At 42.8% G+C, this 27,613-nt stretch overlaps 1 protein-coding gene and 1 long non-coding RNA gene across 5 annotated transcripts in view; one reads left to right on the top strand and one right to left on the bottom strand.

Moving 5' to 3' along the window:
- The window catches only part of NINJ2 (ninjurin 2), a 150,969-nt gene that overhangs the window by 82,867 nt on the left and 40,489 nt on the right, over window positions 1-27,613 (top strand). The window contains exon 1 of one of the 3 annotated variants that reach the window (XM_014539460.1): window positions 10-28. The exons of the other annotated variants lie outside the window; for them this stretch is intronic. The gene's annotated coding sequence lies outside the window, so the exon portion shown is untranslated. Of the gene's footprint in view, window positions 1-9; window positions 29-27,613 lie in introns of those variants that run through there. 3 annotated transcript variants of the gene reach the window in all.
- On the bottom strand, window positions 10,702-14,005 carry LOC106726041. Of its 2 annotated transcripts, none has more exons than XR_001362052.1 (3): window positions 13,967-14,005; window positions 12,788-12,904; window positions 10,702-11,035 (listed from the first exon to the last, which is right to left on the bottom strand). It is a non-coding gene; the product is annotated as an uncharacterized LOC106726041 (long non-coding RNA). The 2 variants fall into 2 exon arrangements; XR_001362053.1 differs by having other exon boundaries at window positions 10,702-11,062.

Raw genomic sequence — 27,613 nt, forward strand, 5'->3', positions numbered from 1 at the left:
AGCCAATTTGCTGGATGAAACAGCTATTGTAAGTGGTTTAACTGGGATTCGCGTCCTAGGCTGGCTGGCTGGCTGAGCACTTTAATCCTGCCATGGTCTCTGGATGAGGCCTACGCCAGGTCTATGTTGTAGAATGTGGTGGTCAGCTAAATTCTACCCTAGAGCCACATTGTTTTCTGTTGAAGAACAAAAATTCAGTCGAGGAAATTTGAAGATCTAATTGGCTTTATTGAGTGATTCATGGTAGCATGCTGTCCAGCAAGTAGAGCTGAGCATACAATATGGAAGGTTTTCATAGGCAGAAGCTGGGTGGGGACAAGAAAGTTATGGTCAAAGGAATACAGATTAAGGACACGTCAATATATCGCCTCACATCTGTCAGAATGCCTATCATCAGTAAATCCACAAACAGCAAGTGTTGGTGAGAATGTGGAGAAGGGGGAGCCTTGGTGCACTGTTGGTGGGAATGTGGATTAGTGCAGCCACTGTGGAGGGTAGTGTGGAGGGTCCTCAAAAATTTTTAAATGGTACTGTCTTGTGACCCTGAAACTGGACAACCAATGAGTTCTGGCTGCCAGTCACTACTTGAGTCGATTAAGCAGAGACAGAGTTGAATCATATATGAGAGTTTATTCCAATAATGTCGGTATATAGGAGAGCAGCAGGTCATCTACAGAAATCTACTCTGCAACCCCCATAAGCCAGCTGCTTATATTGGGTAGAAGGACAAAGATTATATGGGAATGTAAGCAAAAGGAATAAAAATGGGTATGCAAAGGAAATAAAAATTGGTAGAATGGTTACAGATTACATGCGCTGTGGGCTGGGACAAGGTTGTTAGTCTCTCCATAATAGACAGTTCTAGGATAAGGAGAATGGACCACATTCCAAAGTTAACTCCCAGGTTCCAGAGCACAACTTCCAGCCAGATCAGAATATGCTTCCTTTAATCAGAATAAAGGGAAGGGTGGGGGAATGGGAAGAGGTCAACCAATGAATTTGTATGCATATATGCATATCCCATGGACACAGACAATAGGGTGGTGAAGGCCTGGCGTGGGGGCGGAAACAGACTGGGAGAGGTCAATGGGGGAAAGTATAGTATGTAATACTTTCAACAATAAAGATTTAAAAATAAATAATCAGAATAAAACAATTTCTTCTAACTATAGCTAGTCTTACTATTCTGTTTCTGCCCCTAACAACCCAGTGATTATATATATATATATAGATAGATAGTACTAATTCAAAAGAATGGGTTCACACCTATGTTCATTGCAGCATTGTTTACAATAGGCAAGATATGGAAGCAACCCACGTGCCCAATAGAAGAGTAGATAAAAAAGCTGTGGTACATATATACAATGGAATGTTACTTGGCCATAAAAAAAGAATGAAATCTTACCATTTGTGACAGCATGGATGGACCTAAAGAGTATTATGCTAAGTGAAATAAGTTAGTCAGAGAAAGCCAGATACCATATGATTTCACTTACATATGGAATCTAAAAAATGAAAGAAATGAACAAACAAAATTGAAAGAGATTCATAGACATCATAGACTGATGGTTGCCAGAGGGAAGGGGGTTTGAGGGACTGGGTGAAAAAGGTGAAGAGATTAAGAAGTACAAATTGGTAGTCACAAAATGGACACGGGGATGTAAAGTACAGCATAGGGAATATAGTCAAAAATATTGTAATAACTATGTATGTTGCCAGGTGGGTACTGGAAATATTGGGGCAGGTGGGAGGGGAACACTTTGTAAAGTATATGATTGTCTATGATTATCTTGCATTATTAATGAAAAATAATATTGAATATAAACTGTAATTGAAAAATAAAAATTTAAAAAGAAAGTTATTAACAAAAGAAAAGAAAGATTGTTTCATTACTTTCCTTTATGGGAAAGGACATGTCTCATCAGGCCAATTGCCTCAATTTCTTGAGGGGTAGGGTGGAGAGGGCCCGTATGACAAATGACCTCCTTGGTACTGACCAGAAAATTCCAGATTAATAAGATTACATTCCTGGAGAAGGTTAAAACTGCAATTAAGTCAGGTAGTAAATCCAGGTTCAGTGTCATGGGCTTTAGTACAAGTGACTTCATGTTGAACCTGTAGTTTTCTCTTTGAACACATCAAAGACATTTTTGGGGACCAGACTAGGGCAATGTTAGAAAAGATTTCCCTTAGAACTTGTTTCTTTAGCACAGGGATCTAAGCAAAGCTAGTGATCTGGAATTCTTTCCTGACTTTCACGAGGAGCATTCTAGCTTGAGGCACATTCCTCCTTCCATCCTCCTGACCCTTTGCCACCCTTTTGGGTTTATCCATGCTGTTGCAAATGTAAGATTTTAAATGGTTCAAATGGTGAACTCTGGAGAGAAAAAACAAGGCATTCTGTTCTTTCAAGGTCTCACCAATTGGAACTCACCTACAGATCAGCCATAAATATAAATCTAGAGAAAGAGAAAGTGAGTCAGGGAGCAACTCAGTGCAGTTACTTTCAGGTGCTCAGGGTGCTTGAGAAGGACTACAACCTCCCAGATCCTAACTTACCTGCCGCCACAGAATAGACGCATCCCAAGTCCCCGGAACAACCCCTTATCAGTGAAGGGGTGGGACTATTGAAGAAAGTATAAGTGGTAGCTTTGAAAACCAGAGAGCATTATACACATGGAAGACAGGGTTTCTGTTTTGATGAGACATCAGTAAGGCAATGTATGGCTTTTATTATTTAAAAATAGTTACAAGCAATTTGTCAAATAATTCTACCTAGTGAACATAATTACATAAGAGAAAAGCCTAAAAACCACCTCAAGGACCCAAACCTTAAGATCCTTAGACATGGTATGCAATAGTTTGTGAAGATCATCTCTTACCCCCATCTCCAACCTACAGCCCTCCATCTGGTACTGAAGTGGGGAGAAATCTGCAGCATTGGAGCCATAAAGGGCTGGGGCAGTATGACTCTCCATTCACATACGAGTAAACACAATACAAACTGGACATTTAAAAAAAAAATACTGTTAGCCCTAGCTGGTTTGGCTCAGTGGATAGAGCGTCAGTTTGCGGACTGAAGGGTCCCGGCTTAGATTCTGGTTAAGAGCACATGCCCGGTTGCAGGCTCAATCCCTAGTTGGGGGGCGTGCAGGAGGCAGCCAATCAATGATTCTCTCTCATCATTGATGTTTCTATTTCTCTCTCCCTCTCTGAAATCAATAAAAATATATTTTAAAGAATAATAATTTAAAAAATACTGTTATATGGGGAAGAGAAATAAAAGTGACCAAGTCCTTGAGATCATTAATGAAGGTCTTGAAGCCTTTGAAAAGGTCTCAGCAGCCACAGTGCTGTTCATCCAGCTTATGTTGTATTAGAAGAACTACACTTTAGTTTTTCTCAGGCCAAAACCCTAATATTTACCCTGTTTTAAAGCGTCAGTTTCACCCTAGTGGGTTGGGTTTCAGGCTCGATTCCCAGTGCATGTGGGAGGCAACCAATTGATGTGTCTCTCTCACATCGGTGTTTCTCTCTTTGTCTCTCCCCTTCCCTTCCACTCCCTAAAAATCAATGGAAAAAAATATCTTTGGATGAAGATTAACAACAACAAAAATAAAGCTTCTGTTTCCACATTTGTAAGATAAGGAGGTTGGATTTAATGGCTCCTAGGTTGCCCCAAGTTGGGGAAATTCCTTATTCTGCAATGCCCAGATGTTTTCATTAGTGATGCTCAGCTCCTCCATCTCAATAATATGTTAATCATCTGACCAACTGCTCAGCTTTCCTGCTTTATGAGATCATCACTGCCAGTTCCAAGTGCGTTTGGCTGCCAGAGAGCAAACATTCCATGTGTGAACTGGGGATACATATTGCTGTGACAATAGTTCTGGCAAATTTGAGGCATGCTGATTTAATCAAGAACAGCACTAAATGTGGTGCAGTCTCCAACACAGCATTAGAGACCTGGGCCTGGGGCAAAGCCTCTGAATTTGCTTTCAGGGCAGCATCAATCTTAATGCTCTTGGCTCTTTGAGGAGCCAAGAATCAGAGTCCTAGAAACCTTACACCTACCAAAAATCCTCAGAAAGTTACCAGATCTACCCCCATCTTCGATCACATAGGATTCATTACATCTGAACCATCCTCAGCCTTGTCCATTAGGCCGAGTTTCTACTTGATATGATGATCCACAGTTGGGGCTAAAACCATCCTCAGGAGGCACTTGGGTAATCGATGTATATTACATGATTAAAGAAAGTCGCAGCAAACTGGTCATAACCAGTGACAACCCACACACAGTTTCCAATAGGCATCAGTACGCAAAATGGTCATAATCTCAAAGTGACAACCCACACACAGTTTCCAATAGGCATCAGTATCTCCTTATAGGTACCTCAGACCCTCAAATCCATAGATGAAGCAATAGGTTGGGGTGAGGAACTGATTTTTTTTGTCTTTTTAGTGAATTCTTACACAATTTTCTGAGTGCCATCATTGAGGTATATGAAATATGTAGAAACACAGAGAAGGGAGGAGAGTGGTAGGGAAAGGGTCACATTTATTGAACAACATCAGCATAGGGGTTAACTATACAGGCACTGTGGGGTAGGTGAAGGTGGGCAAACGGGGAGAGAATGGGGGATGGAAAGAGACTGCTTGGGGTGATGGGAGCACTATGCAGTGTGCAGATGATGTTTTGTTGAATTGTACACTCGAAACCTGTATAGTTTTCTGAACCAATGTGACCCCAATAAATTCCACAAAAAATAAAAAAAGAATACAGGCACTGGAGTTAGATTGCTTGGGCTTGAATCCTGGGTCTCCCACTTCCTGGCTGTACTGTCTAACCAAAGGCCAATTACTTCAGTTGGAAGCGCCTCAGTTTCCTATAGTACTGTTATGAGGGTGACATGAATTAATTTCTGTAAAGCACTGAGAACAACTCCTGCCCCATATAAGTACTATGTAAGTGTGACTTATTTTGGCAAGTCCTATGCTAACTGCCTTACACATATTATTTGTCTAATATTAACAATTCCTTTTGAAAAGAAAAATACAGGAAATTACTGAGTCCTATTATACTAGTTATAACGATGTCTGTGACTAGGGGTATGTATGAAGAAAGAAATATACAGATATATAGATCAAGCCCTTGTTTCTTCTACTAGTCCCTTCTACATAAAGGGTTTCATACTGTGCCTGATTATTGTTTTGTTTGTTTTTTTGTTGTTGTTTTTTAAAAATATATTTTATTGATTTTTTACAGAGAGGAAGGGAGAGAGATAGAGAGTTAGACACATCGATGAGAGGGAAACATAGATCAGCTGCCTCCTGCACATCTCCCACTGGGGATGTGCCCACAACCCAGGTACATGCCCTTGACCAGAATCGAACCTGGGACCTTCAGTCTGCAGGCTGATGCTCTATCCACCGAGCCAAACCGGCTAGGGCTATTGTTTTGTTTTTTGACACCATCATATGAATTGGAAATCTTTCCATATCTGAATATGTAGCTCCGCCTCGTTCTTTTAACTGCTACATAGTATTACATAATATGGATATACAGTAGATTATTTACACATCCCTTATAGTGATTGTGTACAGTACAGGATGTGGGAGGAAACAGAGGTGGCAAAGCAGCAGAGAGCATGGTTCCCTAAGAAGCTTGCAACTTTCTGGGGGAATTTGGAACTTAAATGAAATAATCTGAGACCAGTACAAGAAGGTATGTAATAAAATAGTAAATTGAATTTAAAACTAAGCGTCAATGCTAGTGATTTAATAGGAAATAACACATTGTATATAACAATGGAGCTGAGGACCTGCATCCTGGAAGGCCTGTCTGAGACAGAACAAATTTGCCCATTAATTCTTCCAGCCTCTTGAAAAATTGCTCAAGACAAGAAGGACAAGTCTACACTCCCTTAACAAGCTGCAACACAGCAGCACACTGGTGTCTCAGCTGGAGGTGGAATGCTGCAGGCCTACGTGTTCTGCAACTTGCTAAGCACGTGGGCAGCACCTTCCTTCTAAAGCTGTGCTGGAGAGTGTTCACACCTCCATCTTCTGGTAAAGGCTGGTGTTGTTCTCCCTGAATCCCAAGTGGTGCAGATCCCTCAAAGCATAGTGACCCTGCTCAAGGAGCCAAAATGGGTGCTCTCTTTTTTGAGGTCCACAGACCATTGTTTGACCTTGCTTCCTTGGGAAGAATTCACAGGGTTGTGAGAGCAGTTGTACCATAGGGCCAAGCTGGGAACATTCTGTGCTTAGGTATTCATAAGCTTTTGCCAAAGCTGTATTTCTTTTACTCCACCCCTCAGTACTAGTCACCACCTAAGTCAGTAACACCTGGTTGCCATAGAGAATTAGATTGTGTCAAAGCCCACACTTGACATTCCTTCTGCAAGGCCCTACCCCGGAGCATTTTAATACCTTAGTTGGAGATAAACCTTTTGATCCCATCCTTGACCTCTTAGACTTCTATACATGCCTTTCTATACTGATGGGATAGTCAGTAATGGAAAAATATTTACTGGACACTTACTATGTATTTAGCTCTGTATAAAGCATGGGATTAGGATGTTGGGGGAGGGAGGATTATAAGAAAAGTGAGACATGACCCTAACCTTGGGGGGCTTAAAACTTTGACACACACAAGAACACAACACAGTAGATCCTGAAGTGGCATAGACAATATGCCTCACCCAAATCACCTCCAAGTAATCAGCTCTCAGCTCCTTCTGGCAACCCTGGAGTGTGAGTTCAGTAAAACAGGATGTCCCAAGGTGGCAAACAGATCAACATTTTGCTCACAGAGGTCACAGGAAGTCAGTGTTCCCCTGATCACTTGGGAACCAAAATGACGATTCCATTTTTCTCCTCTAGCTTTTTATTTTCCAATACAGAAGAACAGAAAGACTAGTACAATGTCTTTAAACTCTTCACCTACATTCATCAATATTGCTATATTTATTTACTGTATCTTTCTGTATTATACATTCCCACCCTATCCAACCTATTTGAAAGTCATTTGTAGACATTAGGTATAATGTCTACATATATCTAAAAACTTCAACATATATCTTCTCAGAGTGGTAATTTCCTACCTTGGAAGAAATTGAACATTGATATACAGTTCATATTCACTTTTCCCAATTATCTACAAAACAATGCTCTCTAGACTCTTCTCCTTTTTAAAAATTGAAATAAAATCAAAGATTAGTCACTGTATTTGGGTGTCCTGTCTCTTAAATCTCTTTTACTCTATAATAGTACCCTAATCGCCACTTTTGTTCTTTCCTCATCTTGACGTTTGTGAAGACTGCAGATCAGTTGTTTTGGAGAACGACCCACAATTTGGATTCATCTGATTATTTCCTCGTGATTGGATTCAGATTCTATTTCCTTTTTTTTAAATTATTGTGGTAAAATATCTGTATCACAAAATTTACATTTTAACCATGTTTAAGTATATAATTCAGTGGTATAATTAGGTACATTAATAATGTTATACAATCATACTACTACCGCTATTTCCAGAATGTTTTTTGTCATCCCAAACAGAAATTCCATATCCATTAAAGAATAACCCCCCATTTCAATATCCCCCAGCTCCTGGCAACCAACATTCTACTTTCTGTCTATGAATTTGCCTATTGTAGGCACCTCATATAAGTAGAATTTGATGTTTTGTGTGTGGCTTATTTCAGTTAGTATAATGTATTCAAGTTTCATCCACGTTGCAGCATGTATCAGAATTTCCCTCCTTTTTAAGGCTGAATAATTTTTCCTTTTTTAATTTTAATTTTTCTTATTATCTAAAGTTTTACATATGTCTCCTTTTCCCCCAATTGACCCCTCGCCTAGCCATTCCCACCCCAGGCAAGCCCCCACCGCCCTAGTGTCTGTGTCCATTGGTTATGCTAATATGCATGCATACACCTTCTTTGGTTGCTCTCTAACCCCCTCTCCCCCCGCTACCATTTGTCTCTGGATCTATTCTTGTTCATCAAATTATGTTGATCATTATATCCCACATATGAGTGAGATCGTGTGATATTTATCTTTCTCCGACTGGCTTATTTCGCTTAGCATAACGCTCTCCAGTTCCATCCATGTTGTTGCAAATGTTAAAAGTTCCTTCTTTTTTATAGCAGCATAGTATTCCATTGTGTAGATGTACCACTGTTTTTTAATCCACTCATCTGCTGATGGGCACTTAGGCTGTTTCCAAATCTTAGCTATTGTAAATTGTGCTGCTATGAACATAGGGATGCATATATCCGTTCTGATTGGTGTTTCTGTTTTCTTGGGATATATTTCTAGAAGTGGGATCACTGGGTCAAATGGGAGTTCCATTTTTAACTTTTTGAGGAAACTCGAGAGAGAGAGAGAGAGAGAGAGAGAGAGAAAACAATTGGTTGCATCCTGACCAGGAATCAAACCTGCAACCTTTTGATGCACAGGACAATGCTCCAATCAACAGAGCCACCCAGCCAGGGCCCAGCTTCCAATTCTAAGGAGGTTTCCAATTTCTCTATATCCTCGCCAACACTTTGCTTTCTTCCTTTTTTACAATAGTCATCCTAATGGGCAAGAAGTGGTATGTCATTGTAGTTTTCATTTGCATTTCCTTAATGACTAATAATGTTGAGTATCTTTTAATGTGCTTATTGACCATATCTTTTTTGGAGAAATGTCTATTCAAGTTGGTTATCCATTTTTGAATTGGGATTTTTGGGTGCTTTTTGTTTTTGTTTAAGTTATAGGAATTCTTTTTATGTTCTGAATATTAATCCCTTATCAGATATATGATTTGCATATATTTTCTTGCATTCTGTGGATTGTCTTTTCACTCTCTTACAGTGTCCTTTGATGCACAAAAGTTTTTAATTTTGAAGTCCAAATTACCTATTTTTTCTGGTGTTGTCTGTGCTTTTGGTGTCATATTCTAGAAATCATTGTCAAATCCAATGTCATGAAGATTTTTCTTTGTTTTCTTCTAAGAGTTTTTGCTCTTAAGTTTAGGTCTTTGAATCATTCTGAGTTAATTTTTGTATATGGTGTAAGGTATAGGTCCAATTTCATTATTTTGTGGGTGGGAATATCTGTTTTTTCCAGCACCATATGTTGAAAAGACTCCCTTTCCCCATTGAATTGTCTTGGCATGCTTGTCAAAAATCAATTATTTCTGGCTATTATTTCTTTGCTCTCTTTTTCTTTGGTCTATTGTCTGCTATGCTCCATTTTAAGAAGTATATGGTCTTTTCCAACCTCTTTCTCATATTTACACCCACTCCCTCAAAGAAAAGGAGAATGAGAAGAAAAGTCCTAAAGGCAAAATAATTTAATATTTTGGTGAACTGTATTTGAATGCCAGGAAGAGTGCAACATCCTGGAGGTGCCCAATTTTCAGATAAGCATTCAAATTGTCAGTAATGAGGAAGCATTTTATTCTATCTTGAATCCATTCCCTTACTATCTTAGGCACAGCCATTCTCTCCATTTTTTCCCCTGTGTTACCAAACTTAAAGGAACCAAGTATGCTTACAAGTCATGTTGTTTTGAAATCCCACATGGGAATGAGACTAATTTTGTGTGTGTGTTTAGCCTTTAACTCATAGAAGAAGGACTGCAATTAATCACTAATTATTTATTGAGCACAATTTATATGGGACACTGTAACATAAAATTCATATACATGGTGGTAGCTTACAGTATAGTTGGGGAGGCTATATCTCTATATATACAATATCTACCTCTTTCTATTTGTCTATCTATCTATGACTTGATAATTACTTGGAGATGGGAAAGGGGAAAATTGAAATAGTTAAAAAAAATTCCAAAGGTAGGGCATTTTGGGGATTGTTAAAGAGGAAGAGTAAATTTAGATTCCAGGTTTAGGATGAAGAATACTGATATTAAAATGCAAAGGCAGGAGTGAGTAAGCTATCTGGGGACAGTGAGAGGGCCAGCCTGACTAAATGAAAGGGTATGTGTGGGAGAGCACTGGTGCATATGTGGGGTGGGGCTAAATTATGTAGGCTTTTTAAATAACTAAGCAAAGGAATGTGCACTTGATTTAGTAGATAGTAGGACAGCCTTTAAAGTGTTTAAATGACACGGTTAATTTTTTTCTAACAGAGGAGTAGAGCACTGGTGTAGGTAGGATAGTCCAGGAGGGGATGTGAGAAAAATTATTAGAGCAGGGGAACTGATTCTGTTTTCACAGGACTTCAAAAAAAAAGTCCAATACAAGACTGAGGTATTTCCCAAAACTTCTTATTGAAATTCACTGTTAGAAAATGCTCTGGACTCAAGATCCTATGTGATTTTGTCCAAATTCAACCTGGCCCCCTAACCTTTTGTGTTAATGGTATAAAATTCCCACTCTTAGCTCTGCTTTGGTTTGGCACTCTATCTAGATTGCCTCACTGTGGTGCCGTGTTTATAAAGCATCCAAGCTACAGGCAAGGCTATAATTTTAGTTTCCTTCTTTTTTGCAGAAGGTCAAAGTTTTCTAAAGATATTAGTGCAGCGGTTCTCAACCTGTGGGTCGCAACCGACCTCTTTGGGGGTCGAACAACCCTTTCACAGGGGTCACCTAAGACCATCGGAAAACACATATATATTACATATTGTTTTTGTGATTAATCACTATGCTTTAATTATGTTCAATTTGTAACAATGAAATTGGGGGTCACCACAACATGAGGAACTGTATTAAAGGGTCGCGGCATTAGGAAGGTTGAGAACCACTGTATTAGTGGATCAAATGGAATTGTCTCTTTTTGAAAAGGTACATGAACAATGGGAGACATTGCATTTGACCTTTAGGATCTTCTCCCTACTTCTCCCCCTCCTCCCCTAGATGCTAAGCCTTGTCAGGGTCTAGTACTTTCTCTTCATTCATTGCTTTCCCACAACAGCTGGAAATTGCATGTGATGCACACAAGTGGTTCCGGATGCTCAGTTCCAGACAGGGTCGGGTCTTGCTAGATGACATTCGGGAGAGTAAAGAGTGTCCTGTGTGCTGGAATCAGGGGAGATGCAAGGACACCTGTGAGCATTCCAGAGCACAGTGTTGGACAATGGCATTGAGGAGCCTCTGGGGTGATTTCCCCCGTGGTCAGAGCTGCCTGCATTTTTACCCTCCCTTCTTGGCCTCAACACTCCCAACACTGGAATTTCTTCAGATGACTACCGTGTTTGGTTTTCAACCAGGACAAACACAGAAAAGGGATTTCTTTTTCTGTCTGCTTTTGCTGAATGGAATCTCTTGGTTCTACTTACTGGTCATGCCTTAGACACTGTGGGGCTGGTTAGGACATTAAACTCTGAGCACATAGGACTCCTAGCTTTACTGAATCCTTTTCCATATCCTGAGTACAAACTTCATTCTTCCCCTTACCCCCCAAAGCCCTTCAATCTATGGGTAATTCTACAGCCAATTCCCAGCTAATATTCTTCCCATAAATTGTTATTTCAGCTAAACTTTCCCAAACTTGGGCATTCTTACCAAATATTTTGGGCTTCCTCACAATCTAGCTATCTTCTTATCTGCATGCTTTTCTGGTATAATTTTAAAATAGTGAAAAATCTCCTCTTATTTTAAAGGGTGCACAATAAGTTCAGCCCCGTAAGGGATGTTGCAGAAATCTGCATACCTAATTCCAGCCATCCCAGAGTTTCAGGTAAAATTTCTGAGAAACCTTTGTGTTTTGCTTGGTGTGTGTGTGTGAGTGTGTGTGTTTTCACCATTTCCCCCCTTAACTGAAAATCCTGAGGAGCAAGAAAAAGGATTGTGAATCATAATCATTAAAATAACATGCACACACAAACACACGGAGAGGCTTTGTTTCCCCCCTTAACTGAAAATCGTGAGGAACAAGAAAAAGGATTGTGAATCATAATCATTAAAAATAACATGCACACACAAACACACGGAGAGGCTTTGCACTTCCCATTTCTGACCCAGGGCTCAGGAGGTAGAGGCAACTCCAGGTGAGTAAATTCGCAGATGCCCATGCGTGTCCGGAACAGTCCCTGAGGGTCATTAGAGACTGTCAAGTGGGGGCGAGGGGGCCAGTCTTCCGTTTTGGTTTTCTTTCAGAACTTTTGTCCAGGAAGCATCCTGTTCTGTTGTATGCATACCCACTGCAGCCTTCAAATTGCTAGGTGGAGAACAATACTCAAGTGCCTGGCATTGGGTTAGAAATAGAAATAGCACTCAGCAGTCCTCCCCCACAAGCCCTTCTGTATTTTGCCTCTCCTTCTCCACCCCACTCAGATCCCCAGAGCTTAACCCCATCCTCACTCAACAGTTGAAGGCATTTTTAAATGTTTTCAAATATACCCTTGATCCTTGCACATATTTATTAAGCAGCTCTTTACCCTCCAGAACATTAGGCATAAAGCTGAGCATCTTCCTCCCTCACACACTTGGGTCTGGCCAGCGGGGTGTGCTGCTGAGTTGGGGCCTCTCAGAAGGGAGCTTGAGCCTAGTCTTTGAGTGAGGGACCCAATGGGGTGGAGGCTGTGCTCCTTGGGGATTTGCATTTTGCAGGCTCTATTTAGAAGCAGTTTTCCTGCTTCTAGAAAGCAGTGGCCCACTCTGGCTATAATTATGACTAGAAAATCACTTTCTCTCAAAAACTCTATTTTCAGGTTTTTGCTATGTTTTTTAAAATGGCCTTGCAGACAGGTGGTCCCCACTGCATCCTGTCTCCTGAGGAAGGAGCCTGGGGCTGTTTAGTAAAATGTCACTCTGCTATCTTGGAGTTACCTGAGTTATCTTGGAGGAACTGAGGTAGGGCCTTAGGGACAGCAGGGACTGAAGAGTCTTGTTTTCATCACCTCGCCAGTCGGTGAAGTCTTGAGTAGGTTCATTGCGTAGACAGTCCTAGAAGACAGGATTCCTGGATTGTGTACCCACTTTCCCCCTAATCAGACCTATGCTACTTCCATCCAGATAACATCACACAATGGCCAATGGAGCCAGACTACCTAGGTTCAAATCCCACATTACTAGTTGTGTGACCTGCTTGCTCATTGTGTGAACTTGGGCAAGTTCCTGAATAATGGTATCTACCTTAAAGGATTATTGTGAGGATTAAATAAGTTAATACATGCAAAGTGTGTATTAGGATAGGGACTGGCATATATTATAGAACAATATTGTGGTTATGTTTTTTCTTTCCTTGTCTGTAAAATGAGGAAATGCTATTATTAATGTTATGCTGGTCATTCTGCACTACGACAGGAAGAGCACCCATTGTGGGCTGAACACTTACTGTACATGACGTTATGAGGAGATGGAGAGGAAAATAAAGACATGCTCTTACCCACTGGGAGGGGAAGGGAGACTTTGCAGAGAGATTCTCAGAGAACATGCAAAAAGGAAAAGAATTCCAGACACTACTTTCCTTTATGGAGACTGTCATGACACAGAGTCTATCAGAGGCTTGGGGACCCATGGTCACTTCTCCACCCAGAACAGCATATCAGTGCAGCCTGAGGATCAAAGAAAGCTGTGGAGGGATCATGCAGGCCTCTGACATGCTCAGCCTTGATCTTTGGACTGCAGTTCCCTGCCTTAGTGATTGGCCTGTCCCTGTGGCGAATCCTTACACCCGAGGCCTCCTGTTTGGCCCAGGGTGTGGAAGGACTTGACCTGGCCAACTGGGATTTTGGCAAGGGTCTCTTGAGCACCTGATGGGCTCCAGAAATCTGCCCCAGGTGATTCTGGCTCCACCTCCAGGCCTGGCCCACACTCAGAGCCCATGCTCTGGGCACAGTGGTGCCATCTTTAGTGTGCCTGTGGCATTCTATGGCTGTGCCCAGCAAGTTGCCTCCACTTCTCTTGAACCCCCAGCCCATTCTAGGCTTTTATGATCAGAGTCCTCCTTGCTTTGTCTTATGCATCCAAATCCTACCCAAATCTATCAGGTCCACTTAATCTTACCTTCTCTGTGCTGCACCAGCACAGCCATGGGTGAACCTGAGGCAAGGGGGGTGGGGGGGGTGAGGGAGTGGGGGGACGGTGAAAGATTAGAAAAGACAGACAAGAGAATAAAGCTGGGGCTAGGTGGGATGCTGCCCTCTGATTAGAGAGACAGTGCCACAGCCTGCAAGCCTAGTCTTTATTTTATAGCTAGATTCCACGAGACAAAGTAAGGGCGTGGTCAAGATGTTTACAATGTTCTCATGGGTTATCTACTCAATTACATGCACCTGACCAAGCTTTGTTTACTTGCTGCACCTCCCGAAGCTCATATCACTCAGAGCCACGTGAGACCACAGGTTTGGACCATAAGGTCAAGCTTACAACTATAGCTCATTAGTCCCAGGCTTGAACCTGTCCAAGCACTGTAGCCGCTCTCCACACTTCTCCATGAAGCCTTCCCTGACTGTCCAGCTCACACCACCAGCCTCACTGTCCTAAGTTTCCTAATTACTTATTCCATTTATTTGGAAATAAGAAATGTGCTTAATTATAGTTCCCAAAAATATTCGAGTATCTGTTTGATTACAAGGCACAGGGGTGGGGGCATTGGGGACAGATCATCTATCAAGAAGCTTAAACTCTTAGGCAGTGGTTCTCAACCTTGGCTGCACATTAGAATTCTGTTTCTTTGTTATGGGGTGGGGGCACAACATTAGTAACAAAGAAACAGAATTTCCAGAGGATGAGGCCCAGAAATCAGGATTTTAAAAAGATTCCCAGGGGATTCTAATGTGCAGCCAAGGTTGAGAACCACTGCTCTAAGGGGATGGCCTGAAAAAATCCCTATTGTCATATGTTCCTTTTCAGGTCTGATGTTAATATTTAACTAAATAATGATGATGATAATGATGATGATAAGTAAACAATTTGGAGTCCTTGCTATGTGCCAGTACTGTACTAAAAACTTACCTAAGCTATCTGATGCCTTAATAGTAGTATTCCTATAAGGTAAGGTTGTTATTAATCCTACTATACAGATAAAGCAACCAAGATGCAGACAGGTTCAATATTGCCCAATGTCAGTATTTGAGTTAGACAGTCTGACCCCATTGTTCATATCTTAATCATGTGTCATATTTTTCCTGAGTTTCACCTTTTCTGTTTCAGTAGAATGAAACTCTTTGAAGGCAGGCACCTGTCTCATCCTTCCCCACAACCCCTGCAGCATTTAGTACATCCTTGCCTTGCAGGTAGGAGGCAGACATAGGTGTAAGTACTCAATCAGTATTCAGGGATGCCATAGTTAACAGGCCCTGCAGCAGAAAGGAGAAGGGATTGTCCAAGGTTTTTCTTAGTTCTGGGGTGACAGAATTAAGAAAGGAGACCAGGAGTCCAGGGCCCAAATACTGCTGTGTATTACCTCTTACTCTCACTGCCTTCTTGCTAACCCAGTTCTTCCTCCGTTACCACGGAGGCATGTAGCTGATCATTAGGAAGGCCTCTTCACACCATGGACATTAAGAACAGGTCCTTGCCTTAGCCGGTTTGGCTCAGTGGATAGAGCGTTGGCCTGCAGACCAAAGGGTCCCGGGTTCAATTCCAGTCAAGGGTATGTACCTTGGTTGCAGGCTCTTCCCCAGTCCGGATCCTGATCAGGGCTCATGCAGGAGACAGCCAATCAATGTGTTTCTCTCATATCAATGTTTCTCTCTGTCTTTCTCTCCCTCTTTCACTCTCCCTAAAAATCAATGGAAAAATATCCTTGGGTGAGGATTAACAACAACAACAAAAAAGGACAGGCCCAGAAATATTAGTGACTTCAGGTTAATGCTTACCAGGACCAGGGAGTCCCAAACATTGCCTAGAACTGCAAATGTTCTGTCTTGAGGACAAACTCATCCTGTCTCCAAATGTACCAGCTTCCAGCTTCCCTCAGAATTTCTCTCGATATTTATCAAGTTAGTGATTGTGTGTTGTGTATACATATATGTATATATATATATGTCCATATATTGTGTATACATATATATATCCATATATATATTTTGAGGTTTTTTTACTTTTCTTTTTTCAATTTTATTTTTTAATTAGAGTTCATATTCAATATTATTTTGTATTATTCAGGTATACAGCATAGTATTTAGATAATCATATACTTTACAAAGTGACCCCCAATATTTTCAGTACCCACCTGGCACCATACATAGTTATTAGAATATTTTGACTATATTCCATATGCTGTATTTTACATCCCTGTGACTATTTTGTAACTATCAATATGTACTTCTTAATCTTTTCACCTTTTCACCCAGCCCCCCAACTTCCCTCTGGCAACTATCAATCTGTTCTTTTTGTCTATGAATCTGCTTCAATTTTGTTTTGTTAATCCTCACCCAAGGATATTTTTCCATTGATTTTTAGAGAGAGTGGGAGGGAGAGGGAGAGACAGAGAGAAACATCAATATGAGAGAGACACATTGATTGGTTACCTCCCGAATGCAGCCCAACCAGGCTGGGGAACCTGCAACCAAGGTATGTGCCCTTGACTGGAATCAAACCTGGGACCCTTCAGTCCACAGGCCGATGCTCTAACCACTGAGAAACTGGCTAGGGCAATCTGCTTCAATTTTGTTTGTTTATTTTGTTCTTTAGAGTCCACATATAAGTGAAACTACCAGTATATGATATTTTATTGTGGTTTACTTATACATCTTATTTCCTCCACTATACAGCAAGTTATTGAAAGCATAATTCAAATCATATTTATTCATATATTGTTCTATATCCTAGTACATATTTATGCTCCCCCATGTCCCCCAAATCCTAGTATCCTAACCTAATTAGAGTTCCAAAAATATTTCTTGGATAAGGCAATTTCAAAAATCAGACAATAAGTTAGTAGCCAATGTAACCCCAATAAATTTAATTTAAGTAAATAAAAAAAAATAATGGCATTAAAATCACCAAAAAATAAAAAATAAAGAAAAGAAAAGAATAATTAGATAGAAGAATTTGAATATGTATGGCCTCCCCTTCAATCCTCCTTTGAACTGCTCATACTCTTATACAACCTGTAAAAATATCTAGACAACTATAATTTTAGGGTCTTAGAAAGCCAGTCTAGAATTGAGCCCAGCAAGGTAAAATGATAGAGAACAATGAATCATTTGCGTAGTACATTGTAGAGCAGCGGTTCTCAACCTATGAGTCGCAACCCCTTTGGCGGTCGAACGACCCTTTCACAGGGGTCGCCTAAGACCATCCTGCATATCAGATATTTACATTATGATTCATAACAGTAGCAACATTACAGTTATGAAGTAGCAACGAAAATAATTTTATGGTTGAGTCACAACATGAGAAACTGTATTTAAAGGGCCAGAAGGTTGAGAACCACTGTTGTAGAGGAAAAGGATGAAACATAGAGTTCAGGACGGGGGTAGAGGAAGGGCTGTAATAGCAATGAATTTCATTCTTTGAAATATTGCCCAACATCCTGGTATTTGGGGAATTTACCTCCCTTGCCTGATACAAACTGTGGCCTCTCTGGCCAAGCCTGGCAGCCTGGACTGTCACTGCGGAGCTGTTGGTGTTCTTTCCCCTGAGCCCCTCCAGACCTGCTACACTCATTCATCTCAGGGCACATATTGGGTGCAAACTAAGTGTAAGGATAGATGCTCTTGGGACAACTGAGCTTGGACTCAAATTGGTAAATAACCACTGAGCTTTTAGATTCAGAACTATGCCTTGTGTGCATGGGAAAAACCTCCCTGATTTGGGTTCAATCACTCAGGGACTCGCAGCATTGAGCAGGCTGAGCGGGCTGCCTCAGCAAGAAGATGAGCTCTAGGAAAAGGTGTCCTCACACAGGATCTGAAGGTAAAAGGAGAGCTGCCCCAGTGGGTAGGTGGGAGGATAGGTGGAGCTGGGAGATCCTTCCCAGAGATGAGAGCAGCTTTCCATTTTAAGGACTACAGGTCTGCAGGCCCACAGTTCTTAGGATGGAAACTTACAAAAATAGTACTGTCAGGAGGGACTCTTCACTCTCCAGTGGACTCTGTTCCTAAGCCTCTCTCTTGGTTCCTTTCACCTCACACCAGCTACCCAAAGAACCTAGCCTTGAAGCAGTCCACCTTTGTGTTGCTCCCTCTTAGAGCATGCAGCCTTTTCCCATTCAGTGTCCCAAAATCTAAGAAGCCTATAGGGTCTTAGAAAGCCAGTCTAGAATTGAGCCCAGCAGTTGGATAAGGGGACACTAGAGGTCCCATTAAAAGTCGTATGGGAATTTTAGAGCTTACATCTATGGAAAACCAAGAGAAGATAAATTTAAACTTGTTGAAAGCAACCAACACAAAAGCAGGATTTCTTAACCTGGGGTCCATCAATCCCCAAGGAAGTCCGTGGCAAATTCAGGGGTGGACAAACCAATGAAATTGTGTGTAAAATTATATATGTATGTGTAGGTGTGGCTGCATTTCTTCTGGAACAGGGTTCATAATCTTTATCAGATTCTTTTTTTAAAATATATTTTTTTGTTGTTGATTTTAGTGAGAGAGAGGAAGGGAGAGGGAGAGAGAGATGAAACCTCCATGAGAGAGAAACATCAACATGGATTGGCTGCTTCCTGCACACCCCCTACTGGGGATCAAGCCCGCAACCCGGGCATGTGCCCTGACCAGGAATTGAACTGGTGACTTCTTGCTGCATGGTCCACGCTCAACCACTGAGCCATACCAGCTGGGCTATCAGATTCTTCATTGAATTCTATCAGATCTCCTCAAAAGTTAAAAAAACAAAGATTTTTTCTAGAGGATAAAGGTGGGAATAGGGTGTCAGGGGAACTTGGAGGACATTCCAGCTCCTCCCACTTCCCATGTGTTGGAAACATGTGTACAGTGGGAAACAATGACAAATACAGGGAAGTGACGGGTCATTCTTTAGAAAAGACCTCCAAACCCTGAGAATTTCCAAGATTTTCTTATAAAAGTTGTCCTCCTCTCCTTAAGTAACACTACTCTTTCTTACCTGTCCCTCTTCCTTCCATTTTGTCTGCACTGCTACAGGAGAACCTATTCTAGCTGCTGCTACTTGTTCAACGGGATTAAGGTTAGAAGGGAAGAGGTGCTTGTTTGTCAGTCTGGAATGAGGAGCCAGGGTCCAGGAAAGGTTGAGTATGTCGTTTATGTGATTCAGTAGTTACCAAACTTTTCAAGCTTACAACACTTCAAAAACACCTCTGGATTCCTCCAAGGAATTGTAATTATACTTTCAGTATCTGTGAAGGAAAAATTGCATGCTGATAAAAAGCTACTATGCATTAAATAATCCTTTAATATTTTAAAAATCACAGCAGCATCTGTGTGTGTTTGAAAACTAGCTCAGCACCTACCTGTGAGATGAATTATTTGTTTGGGTGTAGGCAGTGTTGGGTGTGCATCAGGATGCAAGGCCCCCATGCTGTAACTGAGGACCCTCTCCCACTCCCACAAAGTGGGAATCACTGGTCTAATTTAATGTCTTCACTTTATAGATGAGGAAACTTTGGTCTAGGAAAATGAAGTTCCTAGTAAGGTAGGATAGAGCCCATTCCAGAACCTATTTCTCCTAATCATCTCCTGGGCTTTTTGCAGGATGCCCAGGCAGCTATAAATGCTCTTAGGGCATCCAGTCTCCCATTGGCCCTGGAACAGCCTCATCTCCCACACCCACAACCACACTTCCCCCTCTCTTCCCTCACTGAGAAGTCTCCAAAGGTCACCTAAGGGAAGAAATGACTCTTGAGAGTTTTCCAGAGCTAGGAAACAATCAGACAAGAGAGTCAGCTGCAACACCAGGTCTGGGCCATAAACTGGAACACAAACTGTAACAATGGCTGTCATGGGCTCTGGGTGCCAGCCATGGGCTTATCCCAACCTCATTTAGTCCTTACAGCAACCCTGTGAGTTAAGTATCATTATCCTTTTCATTTACAGACTAGTGGCCCGGTGCACAAGAATTGTGCACTGGTGGGGTGGGGGAGAGTGAGTCCCTTAGCCCGGGCCTGCGCCCTCTCACAGTCCAGGACCCCTCGGGGATGTCCACCTGCTGGCCTAAATCAGCAGTCAGACATCCCTCTCCCAGTCCAGGGCTCTCTCAGTCCAGGATCCCTTGCTCCTTACCATCCACCTACAGCAGAGGCAGGAGAGGCTCCCACCACCGCCACTGCACTTGCCAGACGTGAGCCCGGCTTCTGGCTCCTGCGTTGAGCGTCTGCCCCCTGGTGGTCAGTGTGCGTCATAGCAACCGGTCGTTCCACTGTTCAGTCGATTTGCATATTAGGGTTTTATTATATACGATGAGGAGACTGAAGCTTAAAGAAGTGAATGACAATGGCACAGAGTTACTAAAGGCCTCAAAGATAGGATTCAAAGCCAAGTCTAAATTGAGACCCTGAGATGGTGACCACTGTGCTTCACAGGACTATGTTATGCAAGGCTGACTGGGCTCAGATTCTCGCATCTTCTTTAGGACTAAATTGTTTTGTTACCCCTTTACTCAAGGAATCATCCTAAAACTAGTCCCAGTTTAATAGTAATGTGTAACCCTCTCTCTTCCAGGAGACGGAAAGTGTCTTTGCCACATCTTCTAGGGACCCAGGTGGATTCCATGGACAATACTTAATCCTTGAGGGCAGAGACACCTACTTTTTAATATTCTAGCTCATAACCCCTGTACAGGGGGGTTGGAAATGGTGAGTTCCTGTGCTCATCTACCTCTGCTCAGGCTGTTCTCCATCCTAAAATGCTCCTTCCCCAGTTCACCGATTAATGAAAGAGTATAGGCTAATGTAAAGCTTCCCCTTCTTCATGAAGCTCTTCAGGACTATATGAATCTGTTTTTTCTCCTTTTCTCTTTGGCCTTAAACACAGCTTCTGCTTTTTAACTCTTTGTTGTTGTTGTCCTCACCCGAAGATATTTTTCCAATGATTTTTAGAGAGAGTGGAAGGGAGGGGGAGAGACAGAGAGAGAGGAACATCAATATGATAAAGACACATTGATTGGTTGGGTCCTGCACGCGCCCCTGCAACCGAGGTACATATCCTTGATGGGAATCGAACCCAGGACCCTTCAGTCCACAGGCTGACTCTGTGGGCCAACGCTCTATCCACTGAGCCAAACCGACCAGGGTTGCTTTTTAACTCTTTTGACTCATGTGTAAGAGCCTTATATCCCACCAAGCTTTTTGAAAGCATTCTGTGACCCCCCACCCCACCCCAAGTGCCCAGCTTGGGGCTGGGCATACCATACACTACTAATAAATACTTGCTGAATTAAATCTGGTGGTCTTTAGAACAAATTTCCTCCCTCCTGGACCATTTATTCTGGCTACAGCTTCCCTCCAAAGTAATTGGTGTTTCCCCTCTCCCAATCCCTACCCAATTCCCCATGAGGCTCATGAACTTTGAAAGTACTGGGATGTGTTTTTGCTACCTTGTCAGAAATAAGTCTGATCTTTCTGAGACTCTTCTGTCTATGGGCCCACATGGCTCTGCCTGGAAGACATGACTCCAGTGTTTCTGCACCTGAGCAGGGCTCTCATAAAGCCCTAAGAGACCATGCAAGGCTTTAGCAGCTCAGCCTTTTAAAACCACCTGAGTCCAGGCAGTGGGTTCAAGGCAAGACACACAGAAAGGTGTGTGCACTGTTCTTCAACACTCTCATCATTTCCTCAAGGGCTCTTGTTAACCAAGTGTGTTTGCCTTTTCCTCCCCAGGGAGGCTGAGAACCTCTTTATCTCTTCAGACTGAGACTGGACGTCTGGGGTGAGAGGCAATTCATCTCCTGATCCAACACTGCTGTCTCCCCAGAGCCCAGGACTCTGGCATTGTGACTGAGCAGGCCCTCCAGCCACAGTGCTGTAGACTGACCTTCATTGGGTCAACCTAAACTGCTAACTGAAGCCTGCTGGGAGTCTTGAGCAAGTCACACACCTCTCTGAACCTCAGTTTCCTCATCTGTAAAATGGAGAGGTCGGCATTGATGCCTAAACTCCTTCTTGCACTAATGTTCCAGAGTTCTAAAATAGCACCACCTTCCCAGTCCTTCCCCCACCTCTACTCCCACCCGCCACTGCGTCCCACAGGATTATTAACCACACTGCAGCCAGGGCTGGACCTTGGCATTGTTCCTACAGGTTGGGGTAGTTTTATTGACAGAACAGGGTTAACGTTATCAGCACCCAAGAAAACTGCAGAAGGGCACAGAAGGGTCTTTTATGACATTTGACATTAAATCAATAAATCAGATTCTCCTCTAGTTACCTTTGGAAAATGCTTTATTCGTTTCCAACTACCAGAGTACTATTACTCACTGAATAATTTTTAAAAATATTTATTTGCTGATTTAAGAGAGAGGAAGAGAGAGAGGAAGAGAGAGTGTGTGAAACATTGATTTATTGTTCCACTTATTTATGCATTCATTGGCTTTTTGTATGTGTCCTGACCGGGAATGGAACCCTCAACTTTGGCATTTCGGGATGACTCTCTAACCAACTGAGCTACCAGCCAGGCCACTGAATAATTATAATAAAAATAATAATAATATCTGAAAATTTTACCTCTTCTTTACAGTTTATAAAATGGTTTTACATCTACCACCTCCTTTTTATTTATTTTTTTATCCTCACCCAAGGATATGTTTTTATTGATTTTACAGAGAGAGGTAAGGAGAGAGAGACAGAGAAAAAGAAACATCAAGTGAGAGAGAAACATCAATTGGTTGTCTCCCACACACACCCTGGCTGGGAATTGAACCTGAAATCTTTTCATGTACAGGACGATGCTCCAACCAATGGATCCACCTGGCCAGGGCTCCTATCTCATTTTTAAAACCTCATGACAACTCCATGTATAAGATAGGGATTATTATTCCCATTTTGCAGACCAGATAAATAGGTAACCTAAGTTACTCAACCAGAATGATAAAGCTGGGAATGGATGTACTGTGTCCTAAATAGAAGCCACAGGGACCTAGAAGCCAGGTGCAAACGCATGCCCTTTTCAGGATGATTACTTCACTGTGAGAGAACTCGGTGTGAGCATTTGAAGGAACCTCTCGATAATATAGACATTATATGCAAATAATATGAAGACTTGGTTATGGAGTTTTTGAACTAAGAGATTGCTGGTGTTTTGCAAAGGGACACTATAGTGCTCATTCTCTTCCTTCCCACAAGCAAGAGCAGAGAAAGCAGAGGAGATGGTGAGGGAAAGGATACGGGGCCATTTCCAGCCTGATTTGTTCTTTCTTCTGATCATTTTTGTGTGGGAGAGAGAGTGGAAAGGGATGTAGGGATCTTTGGCCAGTCAAGACCTTGGGAAAGAGGAAAAAGCTCCCTATGTATGGCCCCTTCCCCTTCCTTTTCCCACCCCACAGCTTCTGCCTGGAGCGAGGCAGGATCAGAGAACCCTCTTGAGACCTGCATTTCCTTCATGAAGCCCAGGGCCTCCCACTATGGAAGGGCAGCAATGAAAGTCTGCAGTGGGAGCGGGAGGCTCTGCTGGGATCTCTCCCACACACCACAGGTCTGATTAATGAAGGCCATGCCTGCTGTGACTCAGGCTCACTTCTAGAAAGTGGCAGAGTGTGATTCTTTTCTCTAGAAAGGAAAAGACTGAAAATAGTGACCACGTTACACTATCACCACCCTGAAATTGGGCAAAGGAAAATGAGGTGATGCTTAAGATGGTCAAGCCGAAACTTCACCCTCACGTTCCTGTCTGGAGAGTAAATCAGTTGAACTCCAGGTACCTCTTCTGGAACTTTATATTCTGTGCCCTGGGCCCATCAGAAAGTACAAGTCGGAGGCAGGAAAGGCACTGGGTGAGGCAGGAAGGGCTGTTTGTTTTGGCTCTCCAAGGAAGACTTGCTGATCTGAATCCATCGGGTGACTATAGGGCTGTCGTCAACATTTCTTAGAAAAGACAACCACTCCAATTGCACTTACCAAAGGCCAGGAACGTCAAACAAATTATCTTGTTTAATCCTCACAACATCTCTGTAACAGAGGAACTATTCTGAACCTCATTTACACGGGGTGAAGGTCAAAGTCACCAGCTAGTAGGTGCTCAGGGTGGGTGACCCCAGAGCCTGCACTCCTGGCCAGAGCACAGCACTGCCTCCATGTGGGAGCTGGGTGTGGACAGAGGTCTCTGGGCACGAGACTTTGAACAGCAATGCCCAGAGAATGACCAGCCAGGTGCAGGCTCAGGCTTGAGGGTGACTTTAGAGAGCCCTTTGCTAGGAAGAGGGCCCTGGCCCACTGCCCCACTATAGTTACCCAACCTCTGGGGCTAAATAAAGAGAGCCGAGGTGAGGAAATCAACACATCCTGGGGAAAGAGCAAAGAGAAAATGCGCAGACACCATGGGGCCTGGAGGCAGAGGGTCAAGGGCACCTGGGAGCCTGGCTGAGGGCTGTGGCCAGAGCCACTGCACTTGGCTATGTGAGCTTCCACCTGCAGTGACCTCCTTGGGAGCTCAGGGGACCCTGAGAAAAAGCACAGGGGCCAGGCTGGTCCTTTTATCCAAGGAGCTCAAGAGCTTTACAGACACCCCTTAATTACAAGCCCAGGAAAAAGGGGGAGGCGAATTGTGTTTTGGCCAGGACACTTACCTCATCAGCTATTGTGAAGACAGGTCTGGGAGGCAGAAGCAAGGCTGGGGGCGGGGGCGGGGGCGGGGAAGGAGTAGGAGGCAGGGTTAGAGGGCTTCTCAGCACGGGACTAGGGTTTTAACTGCCAGGGAGAAGCCTGGGAAGCCTTTGCAGGGACAGTAGGCTTTGGCTGCCACATGTTCTCCCCATTGTCTTTCTTCTGACGTCCTCTTAGCATGTTCCAGGCTCTGCACAACCTGGCTTAGGTTAGAGGACTCAGGACAACAGCAGGGGAACACACTCTTTTTTAGCATTGCAAGTGCCAGCAGCTCATAGCATTTATTTTGGAAGATGAGCACCCAGGGATTTTTAATCCTTTGTTAGCATAACTAGGGATTCTTTTCTCCAGAATTAGGTCATATAAGAGGCTGCCAGCCCTGGCTGGTGTGGCTCAGTTGGTTGGGTGGCACCCTGTGGGAGGCAGCAGATCGATGTTTCTCTCCCTCTCCCTTCCTTTCTCTAAAAATCAATAAAGTTAGTTTTAAAAAAAGAGCTGCCGTATGGAAGGGTATATTCCCTTTCGGACAAATTTTAAAGGGATAGGAAAGGAAAACACTATGCAGTTTCCTTACACCATCCAGAAGTCTAGCTTCTAATTTATAAATTGGTAGGTAGATTCATTTCATAGTCAAGAAGTCCCTGATCTTGGCATCTTGGCCTCCTTCCTATTTAGAGGGGGTGAGTTTCCTGATGAATCTTGTGACAATGTCATTGTCGTCCCTGGGACCAGAGCAATCACATCTTTCGCTGTAACAAAGAGAGCACCTACACAGATGATTTTCTGGCAACTCGTTCCTGAAAACTGTGCTGCCACCACCCAAGGATCCAGACAAGTATTCTCCTCAGATCAAGCCCTCTCGCCATTATAATTATCTCTAATATAGAGATTATGTCTATAATAGAAATTTTATCTCTGTATTTCTATATCTATATTGCTACTCCCCCAAAAAATCAGAGAGACCATGGAAGTGCAAAAATATCCTGGAATCCCTGCTTGGCCTCTGTGTTATGAGCTTGTGAGCTAAATGGAAGAGGTCAAGATCTCAGGCTTACTTACGTCTTTCACCACGCTTAGGACCACAGCCTCCTCACCCCAGGCAGCTTCCCTGTCTTTGCGTGACAGCTGTTTGTTTTTCATAGGGCACTGACAATGCATGCCACCCGGCATGTGAAGGCATAGTCCTGCCCTCAGGCCTCTGGGAACCTGAGCTAGAGAGATACTCAGCTCTGGGTGCAAACATAGCTCAAAAGGCAGGCAGGCTGAGCCCTGAGATGTGGGGCCTTTGTTTCCTTCTCTGGGGGAAAAATGAGCTAACTACATTACTTCTTTGAAGAAGGTGGCACTCAGGGGGAGTAACTAAGATGTCCTTTGATGGGGATAAGAGAGAGGCCGGAATCATGTTAGGGCCCAGGCACTAAAGAATGCCTGTAGATGGAGGAGGGAAGCATGGCCTAGGCAAGTGGGAAACAGTGGAGGTAGAGAGGGAGGGAGGACAGGCCACTAGAGGAGAAAATGAGAGGGCACAGCTGGGAGAAGAGTGCCATCTGCTGAGCTTCCCACGGGAACCATGAGGCACACTGCCCCTTCCCCACCAGCCCAGCACTGACTGGCCCAAATCAAGCCCTGGTGAGCAGGTGCCCATGGAGAAATCTGGAAAATAAAGGCAAAAAGGATTGGAAAGCCTGATCTTTGGGAGGCTCAAGCCAGACCAACCGATTCCTTTCCTAGTATCATTCCTACTGGCTGTGGGTCTTGGGTGAGCTGTGTTACTGTATTCCTGGGCAAGTAGTGTTACCTGTATTGTGTGCTTATTCTTTCTCAACTTCACCTTCCTCTCCTAGAAAATGAGTTCTTAGAGGATTTAAATGAAATGATAGATGGTAAGTGCCTGACACAGTGGAGGTACATTCATTTCTCCTTCTAGGGAAGATAAGCCATTTAGTCTTTAAAATATATAGTGAGGCCCTAGCTGGTTTGGTTCAGTGGATAGAGCATTGACCTGGTCCCAGGTTTGATTCCAGTCAAGGACACATGCCCAGGTTGCAGGGTTGGTCTCTTGTAGGGGACATGCAGGAGGTAGTCAATCAATGATTCTTTCTCATCATTGATATGTATCTATTCTATCTATCTATCTATCTATCTATCTATCTATCTATCTCTCTCTCTCTTCCTTTCTGAAATCAATAAAAAAATTTAAAAAAATACATGGTGAGATTTAGAATTAGAGAAAAAAGTCATTTTACATTTTTTCTGAAATCAATAAAAAAATTTAAAAAAATACATGGTGAGATTTAGAATTAGAGAAAAAAGTCATTTTACATTTTTCTGAGAAGCCACAGAAACGACAGATGTAACACAGCTGTTAAAAAAATACATGGTAAGATTTAGAATTAGAGAAAAAAGTCATTTTACATTTTTCTGAGAAGCCACAGAAACGACAGATGTAACACAGCTGTCACAGGGGGGTTGCTCATCAGTTTGTGGGAGCTATTCCTGGTGTGCCAGAGCACCTCCCAAAATCAGGCCAGCCAGGGATGGCAGGGGAAGAAGAATGAGGCTGGGGTCCAGGGCTAGGGTCCCAGCCCAGGCTCTGCCAGTGAACTGTGTGGCTTTAGGCACATCGCTAAGCCTCCACGGACACACTTTGCCTGATGCCTTTTGCCCCTTTTATCACAGATTTGGAATCTGTGATTCCATGAGGCCTGCTTAGCACTCCTTGCAAAATCCGTGATTGATCTGCTAGCCAATCAATCAGGCAATCAGCCTATCTGTTGATTTAGTTCAACTCCAAGTCTTTTATGGTTGCAATGATGGAAGGATCTAATGTGCCAGTGGCTGGGCTGCAGAGGCATGGCTTGCAAGGATAGCCAGATCTTTACAAAGATCAGTAAAGACTTGTACACTTTTTAAAAATATATATATTTTATTGATTTTTTTACAGAGAGGAAGGGAGAGGGATAGAGAATTAGAAA

The sequence above is a fragment of the Myotis brandtii genome, unplaced genomic scaffold, assembly GCF_000412655.1.
Source record: "Myotis brandtii unplaced genomic scaffold, ASM41265v1 scaffold216, whole genome shotgun sequence".
Taxonomy (NCBI): Eukaryota; Metazoa; Chordata; class Mammalia; order Chiroptera; family Vespertilionidae; genus Myotis; species Myotis brandtii.